At 47.6% G+C, this 8927-nt stretch overlaps 1 pseudogene; it reads right to left on the bottom strand.

Moving 5' to 3' along the window:
• Positions 1-5749: 5749 nt before the first annotated feature.
• On the bottom strand, positions 5750-5865 carry LOC112837520 (U6atac minor spliceosomal RNA; annotated as a pseudogene).
• Between the last annotated feature and the right edge of the window lie 3062 nt (positions 5866-8927).

Genomic DNA, 8927 nt, shown 5'->3' with positions numbered 1-8927 from the left:
TTCCCTTCCCTTCCCTTCCCTTCCCTTCCCTTCCCTTCCCTTCCCTTTCTTTTCTTTTGAGTCAGATGAGGAGATATTAAAAAGAAATCACAAAGTGAAGTCACAGTTGTGTGCTGCAGATACTAATGCTCCATGGGTGATTTCCCTCCCCTGAGAGGCCATCTCTCTCTTTGGTCCTGAACCGGCAGGCTTCTTTGGCCCTCTAGGGGTATTTTTGGCTGTCCTCCAACTCTAGAGTCAAACCCCACCTTCACTGGGGCCAGGTGTAAGGAGAAAAGAGACTTATCTTGCACTCCAATGACACTCTCTAATGTCCACACACACTGAAGATGCAGTCCCACCTACCTGAAGACAAAGCTGACATTAATTCGCAGGAAAATTAGGTTCTTGCTCTTCAAACTTCATCCAGAATAGCAGTTTGGCTTTTCCTTTGGATCGAAACACTCAGAGGTGTTTTCTCAAAACAAGAATTGTTTGCCCCAAATGAAAAATCAGAAAAACATTGAAAACTTTAAAATAACAGCATTCCTATGTTTCCAGACATCAAGCAAATGCCTGTTCTTTTTTTTATTATTAACATATAATGTATTATTTGTTTCAGGGGTACAGGTCTGTGATTCATCAGTCTTACACAATTCACAGCGCTCACCATAGCACATACCCTCCCCAATGTCCATCACCCAGCCACCCCATCCCTCCCACCCCCCTCCACTCCAGCAACCCTCAGTTTGTTTCCTAAGATTAAGAATCTTTCATGGTTTGTCTCCCTCTCTGGTTTCATCTTGTTTCATTTTCTCCTCTCTTCCCCTATGATCCTCTGTCTTGTTTCTCAAATTCCACATATCAGTGAGATCATATGGTAATTATCTTTCTCTGATTGATTTATTTCACTTAGCATAATACCCTCTAGTTCCGTCCACACTGTTGCAAATGGCAAGGTTTCATTTTTTGATGGCTGCATAATATTCCATTGTATATATATATACACCACACCTTCTTTATCCATTCATCTGTCGATGGACATCTGGGCTCTTTCCATAGTTTGGCTATTGTGGACATTGCTGCACAAATGCATGTTCTTAAGTCATTTGCTAGCAAAGGGAATGGGGTGGCCAGTGATTGACCAAGCGTAGCTGGGATCTTCTCCTGGGGGTGCGATCACCATCTCTAACTCAAGTGGACGTTGAGGTTCCATAAGGAGGAAGGATAAGTTAGGACTGGCTGCTGGGTAGGCAACCAGCTACACTTCCGACCCCTCCTGTGTTCACTGATTAGTTACCCTAAGTACCTGATGTATTAGTTACCTAATGCTGTCGAGCAAATGACCCCCTAAACGTGGCAGCTTAGTCATGTGAGATTCTGTGGGTCAGGAATTCGAGTGATGTGTAGCTAGTGGTTCTTGGGTCTCTCATGATGTTGCAGTCCTACCTGAAAGCTTGGCTGTGGCTGGAGGAGGTACTGCTGAGACGGTGCACTCAGATGACTGGCAAGATGATGCTGATGTTGGTACCTTTTAATAGGGCTGCGTCAGCGACCTCCCAGCATGGCCGCTGGCTGCCCCCAGAGTGAGTCACTTGAGCAAACACACCGTGGAGGATGCAATGTCTTTTATGATCTAGCCTTGGAAGTCACACCCCTACATTTCTACAGTACCCTGTTGGTGACACAGGCCAGCCCTGCCCACTGTGGGAGGGGACGACACAGGGCATGGATCCCGGGAGGTGGGGGACCACTGGAATCATCTTGGAGGTAGATACCATCCCCTCATCGAGTCCCTGATCGATTCTTATTTGGCCTTGTTCAAATCAATGCAAGCAATTTCCTATCGTCTTGGTCTTTAGCATTGTGTTTTGCAGAGACATTATAAATTCCCAGGAGTCATTGCTTCTGTTTAAAAAAATCTTGTTTGATACCTAATGATTTTTAGTTGATGTATTTCATGTAGAATGTCATCAGAATTCATTTTTCTTTCTTTCCAGGGCCATATTGCCACTGAGATTCTACAGGCCCAGCTGCTGGGGTTTTCAAAGGCCTACTAAAATGCTTGAGACTGAAAAAAAGTACATTGTATCCAACATATGAAAATTACAAACTCGAATTTTAAAATTTTAGTATCTATACAACATACAAACTGACACCCACCTCAGCTCTGATGTAGGGAATTGTATCTAATGTGGGTAACTTATTTTTTTTATTTTTAAAATTTTTATTTACTTATTTAAGATTTTATTTTTTAAGTAATCTCTACACCCAGTGTGGGGCTCGAACTTACAACCCTGAGATCAAGAGTCTCACACTCCACCGACTGAGCCAGCTGGGTGCCCAAATGTGGGTACCTTTTAATGTAAGCTACGATATGAAATGTTTAATATTTGGTTGTGCTGTCCAAAGTAAAAATGTCTAGGGCCTACACAGGTCTTAAGAGGCCCTGTTCTTGTTTTTCTTTTATTAAAAAAATATTTGGGGGCGCCTGAGTGGCTCAGTTGGTTAAGCGACTGCCTTCGGCTCCGGTCATGATCCCAGAGTCCCGGGATCGAGTCCCGCATCGGGCTCCCTGCTCAGCGGGGGTCTGCTTCTCCCTCTGACCCTCCCCTCTCTCATGTATTCTTGCTCTCTCAAATAAATAAATAAATCTTAAAAAAAATGTTTTAGGCTGAAGGGAAAAAAAGTAATTACTGGGCGGATCACTTCAGGCCCTGCTGTTTCCCTAGGACACTGACAGAGTCATTAGGGATGAGATGTAGTCTTTCATAGGCTCTTCATTAGTACTTCCCCAAAACAAGACAGCTCTAGAAGTGCTTAAATGACCCCTACTGGGTCTCCTAATTTGCTTGAAAAGAAAGCTGGATTAAGAACCAGGTTCTTGGGGCGCCTTTGTGGCTCAGTTGTTAAGCGTCTGCCTTCGGCTCAGGTCATGATCCTGGGGTCCTGGGATCGAGCCCCACGTTGGGGGTCCCTGCTCAGCGGGGAGTCTGCTTCTCCCTCTGCCCCTCTCACTCATGCTCTCAAATAAATAAATAAATAAATAAAATCTTAAAAAAAAAAAAAGAACCAGGTTTTGTGTGAGGCATAGAACTAGCAGACAGAACCAAATATTACTGCCTTGAGACAAAGCTGTATAGATTTGAACAATTAGTAAAGTGGTGGGGTTTTATGATCAAAGGCCTTCAATGAATAATTAATAAAGGATGCTCTTAAGAATACAAAATAAAGGGCACCTGGATGGCTCAGTCAGTTAAGCGTCTGCCTTCGCCTCAGGTCATGATCCCAGGGTCCTGGGATCGAGCCCTACATCGGGCTCCCTGCTCGGCGGGAAGCCTGCTTCTCCCTCTGCCCCTCCCCCTACTTGTGCTCTCTCTCTCTCCGTCAAATAAATAAATAAAATCTTTAAAAAAAATACAAAATAAAGAAAAATTTAAAAATTAAAATAATAAAAAAAAAGAATACAAAATAAATGGTAATACCTGACAGTAGTGAGCGACTAGCGTCCAGCCCCACCTCCAAGGCTGGGAGGAATTGGTTTCTGTCTCATAGCAGGGTCAGGTCAGGACTTGGGGAGTCCTTGTTTCCCTATGTAAGCCATCAGCCCCTCCACTGGCTCCCGTGGAAGCACTTAACTATTTACTGTGCAGAAGAGAAGCATGGGGGGGCTCTAACCAGAGCCGAGATTGCCGAAATCTTGGTCTGCCAGCTAGAATCAGAATCAGACTCAACAGCAGCGCGTGAAGTGAGGAGTGTTTTTGGCTACAGGAAACAGAACAAATCGCAGAGGATTAAACAAAGGGCTGTTGATTTTCTCACTCAACAAGAAGTCTGGATGTGGGCAGCAAGGGCCTGCCCTGGGATTCTGTGAGCCTCCTTTGGCCACAGCTCCAGATATCCCATCTGTACAAAACAGGAAGGGGGAGGAGTGGACTCAGCCATATCCGCATCTTTTTTTCTTTTTAAGATTTATTTATTTATTTGAGAGAGAGAGATCATGAGTGGGGGGGAGGGCAGAGGGAGAAGCAGGGTCCCCGCTGAGCAGGGAGCCCAATGCAGGACTTGATCCCAGGACCCCGGGATCATGACCTGAGCCGAAGTCAGACACTTCACCAACTGAGCCCCCCCAGGCGCCCCCATATCCGCATCTTTTTTTTTTTTAAAGATTTTATTTGGCAGAGAGATACAGAGAGAGAGCAAGTAGGCAGAGAGGCAGGCAGAGAGAGAGGGAGAAGCAGGCTCCCCACCGAGCAGGAAGCCCGATGCAGGGCTTAATCCCAGGACCCTGGGATTATGACCCAAGCTGAAGGCAGCCGCTTAACCGACTGAGCCACCCAGGCGCCCATCTTTTATGAAGAAAATAAACGTCTTCAAGGACCTACCCTCAGGTCTCATTGATCAGAACAGGCCAGACTGGTAGTAGACCAGGGTTTCTCAAACTCAGTACTATGGATCTTTGGCCTCAGTAATTCTGTGGTGTGGGGGCCGTCCCGAGCACTGTAGGGTGCTCAGCAGCATCAGCCTCCCCTTGTGACAACCAAGAATGTCACCGGATTCCCAAAGTCCCACGCCCCTCTCCCACCCTTGAGAACCACTGGACTTGACCAATCATGAGGCACGACTTGATGCTGGCTATGTTACCGCCTTAAAAAAAAAAAAATCAAAATGAGCAAGGGAAGAAAGAATAATACGATAAGTATAATGAACCCTCCCCCTGGATTCAGTAATTTACATTTTGCTGTATTTGCCTTATCTATCTAGCTCAATCATTTGAAAGCAAATTGCAAACATCATATTTTGATCCCTAAAGAGTGATTCTTCTAGTCTTTCCTAAGAAGGGCATCCTCTTACACAACCACGATGCTATTATCATCCAGTACAATGAATAACCATAATTTTATCTATGATCCAGTCTACATTCAGATTTCTCTAATCGTCCCAAGAATGTCTGTATAGCCAATTTATTTTTTGAACCAGGATCCAATAAAGATTTATGCTGCATCCCTCCCTTCCGCTCCCTCCCCCTCTCCTTCCTTCCTCCCTACCACTCCCTCTCCCTCTCTCTCTCTCTCTCTCTGGCTGTCAAATGATCCTTTATTAAAACACTTTCCTTTCTAGTTCTTTTTTTTTTAAGATTTATTCATTTATTTGAGAGCAAGCGTGAGGGGGGAGGGGCAGAGGGAGAGAGTCTCAAGCAGACTCCCCAATGAGCACGGAGCCTCATGTGGAACTCAGTCCTAGGACCCCAAGACCATGACCTGAGTCGAAACCGAGAGTCGGATGTCCAACTGACTGAGCCACCCAGGCGCCCCTCCTTTCCAGTTCTGAAGTAGCTGGACATTCCACTGATATCATGGCGGTGGTGGCCATCAACATTGCAGCCCACAGGCTGGGCCAGTCCGTAGGGTCTCGCAATGGCTCCAGAGAGTTCTCTGGCCAAACACTAGCGCTGCATCTGTCAGGTAACATTGACAATCTCACCAACAGGGATACTTCCACTGTGCCTAATGTTTTTTCTGCTTCTTTTTGTCTCTTGGATGTCCTTGAGGATTTTGATGACCCAGGTGGAGGCAGAAGGTACCACCTCAGTGTGGGCCTGTCTGGTTCTGGATGCTCAGTGACAACTGTCACTCTCAGACCCCTCCATCCATCAGTCTGTTGCATTGGCCATGTCGTCACCAACTTTTATTGGATGGGGGCTGCTCTTGGGGGCCGGGGAGACATGGCACCGACTTCCCTACCAGTGTACCTCAGAGATACGACTTTAGAAAAACCATCGTTAGGTGACCGTGACTTAAGCCACCTCTGTATGCGTGTTGTCAGGCCAGAGGGCCTCTCCCTTTGTTGCCGAGGGCAGTGCAAACCTCTCCGTTCACTCAACACTCCTTCCTCTCTCAGTCTAGGACAATGCTCTGCCTTATTTTATTTCCTAAATAGTGACATTGACTTTGGAGAAGCAGGCCTGCCGGATTCTGGATTCATCGGATTGTTTCCTCATGGATGTGCACCATTTTGAAAAATACAACACAAAGCAGAACAGATTTATTGTCTGGGATTTGCAGTCCCTTCTCCACCCACCCCTCCCTTAGTCTTTCTGGCCCAGCTCACATCTCCACCATGTCCTTGTGTTCAGGCTGAAGAGTTTACCTTCCTCTTCTCGAACCTCCAGCGGTGTCCATCAGCACCTACCATCGCTCAGCCTCCAAAACACAGCCAGACCCTGGCAGCTCTGCACCTTGGTCCAAGCCACCGATTTCCCTCCTCTTAATCCCCTAGCTGGTCTCTCTGCTCCCACTGGGGGCCTGGACAAGCCACTCTCCTCCCAGCTGTGTGGGGCGCACAGATTTCTAGAATGATGATGGCTTGAGCCCGTGGCCCTCCTTCCTCACCATTTCCAACTCTCTCTTAGGGCAAATGCAACAACCAGGAGGGGAAAGCACATGGGGTGTGAAGGGCATGAGGAAGGGGGTGAGCTCAGGGACCCCTGGAAGGTGACTGAGCCTTTCCTCGTGCTGGTTTGCCAGACCCAGTTAGATGTTGAAAACCAGAAGCCCTCCCCCGCTTAAAACCGTCCAAGGACCACACGTCCCACTTAGAGCACCATCCCAGCCCTTGGCCTTGGCTCGCCTCCGTGGTCCTGTGGCCTCAAGGTTTTCTTCTGCCTCAGGCCCTTTACAGCCTCCTCTGCCTGGTCTCCCCTGACATCTCTCGTCAGGGCCCTCCTGCTCTTTCAGGCCTCCCTTTCCTGCCCACTGTTGGGGGCGACCCACTTCTGTCCCCTTCATAGCATGTATCAGTTTTAATTTTCTGACCAGTTGTGTTGAGGGCACTGTTGGCTCTCCGCCCCTGAAAATGAACAGCGGACACATACCCAGCACTCACTTTAACTTGACATTCCTTAACAACGCCGTGATTAAGGCTTGGTTATCTTCCAGATTTTACTCATGTGGAACGTGAGGTCACCAGGCAGTCTGGCTCCAGCACAATGCCCTTCACCACCGAGCTCGCAGAGCCCCCATTTAAGCACCACGAACACAGTGTGTGTGTGGGGGGGCGGGATTCCCTTAGCTTCACTGCTCTGGCCACAGCATTCACAGCTCAGGACCAAAGCTTCTGAATCAGGCTCCGATTCTGAGAAGCAGCGTTTTACCTTCTTCTGGGCTGGGTGGTTGAGCCTCTCCGGTGAGCCAAGGGCCCGGGAAGCACATTTAGGGGCAGCAGAACAAACAGCTTCAGGGACTTCTTGGGAGTCACTCCGTGGTGTGGAAAAATGAAAGACCACCAAGTGGTCCCAGGTTTGTAACTTGAGTCTAAAATGATGGCCACACGTGGTTACTTAAAGTTAAATTAAAATGACAGAAAATGGATTGCTCAGTTGCAGTGGTCATACCCCCCCCGGCCCCCCCCCCCCCCCCCCGCTGTGCTCAGGAGAAACACGTGGCTGGGGGCCACTGTACTGTAGGATGCAGATCTAGGATGTTCTTATCCCCTGCGCCTCACAGCTCTGCAAGCTGAAAGTCCAACATCAAGGTGTGGCAGAGGGAGAAGCTCCTGCTGAGCAGGGAGCCCGATGTGGGGCTCCATCCCAGGACCCTGAAATCTTGACCCGAGCAGACACTTAACTGACTGAGCCACCCAGGCGCCCTGGGGGAGTCTCTTTTCCAGGGGCACTAATCCCCTCACAGTGGCTCCATCCTCAAGACCAATCACCTCCTGAAGGCCACACCTCCTAATACCATCACACTGGGGATTAGGATTTCTTTCCTTTTTTTTTTTTTAAGATTTTATTTTAGTTATTTATCAGAAAGAGAGAGAGTGAGAGAGGGGGAGCACAAGCAGGGGGAGTGGGAGAGGGAGAAGCAGGCTTCCCGTGGAGCAGGGAGCCCGATGCGGGGCTCGATCCCAGGATCCTGGGATCATGACCTGAGCCGAAGGCAGACGTTTAACAATTGAGCCACCCAGGCGCCCCAAAAAGATTTTATTTTTTTTTAAATAATCTCTACCCCCAACATGGGGCTTGAAACCACAACCCCGAGATCAAGAGTCAGACACTCCACCTACTGAGCCAGCCACGTGCCCCAAAAGTACTTTTTTTTTTTTAATCTGTACATACAGATCCTCCTTTCTTGGTCCCAGCTGCAAAATACTCCATTGTGTAGGTTTGCGCTAATATCACAGCCACTAATCACACATGGCTATTTACATCTAAATTACTTTAAATTTAACAGAATTAGTTCCTCAGTTGTACTAGCCACATTTCAAGTGCTCACTAGAAAGATTTGTTGGGGCTTACATCCTGGGCAGCGCAGAGACAAGTTCCATCATCACAGAAAGTTCTGCTGGTGTAGATGGGCCATAATTTAGTTAAGCAACCCCCTACTGTTGGGCATTCACGTGCCTTCCAATATTTTGCTTCTATGTAATCAGTATGACAAAGCTATTCTTACACAGAGCCCTTTGCCCACACGTGCATGCATATCTGAAAGACAAACTTTTCAAGGGAACTGCTGGGTCAAAGGGCACATGCATTTTAAATTTAGACAGGCTTTGCCAGATCCCCCTCCAAAGAGGTTATACAAATTTACACTTCTGCCAACAATAGCCAACAAAGCCTGGTCCCCGCAACTGAGCCAGCACGGGGCTTCGCAAACTTTGATCTTGGCCAGGCGAATCATGGGATCTTAGAGCAGTTTTAACTTAAGCATTATTTTAAGTTCCCTCCAACATAAGAAGGACCTCGTTCAGTATTCCACCCGACAAAATCCACTTTCAGGGTGAAAAACATCTCTTGAAGCCCTTTGTGCATCAGCTGGGGACTTTGTCCTTCAGGAGGGCGTCGGATGTTTATATTGATTGCCTCACCTTGTCATTAGGTGTTGAACTGTGTGCTAATTATTAGCTATGGTGGATGGGGAGGGAGGGAGAGGCAAAATCAGATACGGGAT

This window comes from Callorhinus ursinus, unplaced genomic scaffold, assembly GCF_003265705.2.
Source record: "Callorhinus ursinus isolate GAN/ISIS: 27379988/994484 unplaced genomic scaffold, GSC_fseal_2.0 scaffold41, whole genome shotgun sequence".
Lineage (NCBI taxonomy): Eukaryota > Metazoa > Chordata > Mammalia > Carnivora > Otariidae > Callorhinus > Callorhinus ursinus.
The sequence above is the reverse complement of the archived record's forward strand: the minus strand, read 5'-3'. Positions and strand labels throughout refer to the sequence as shown.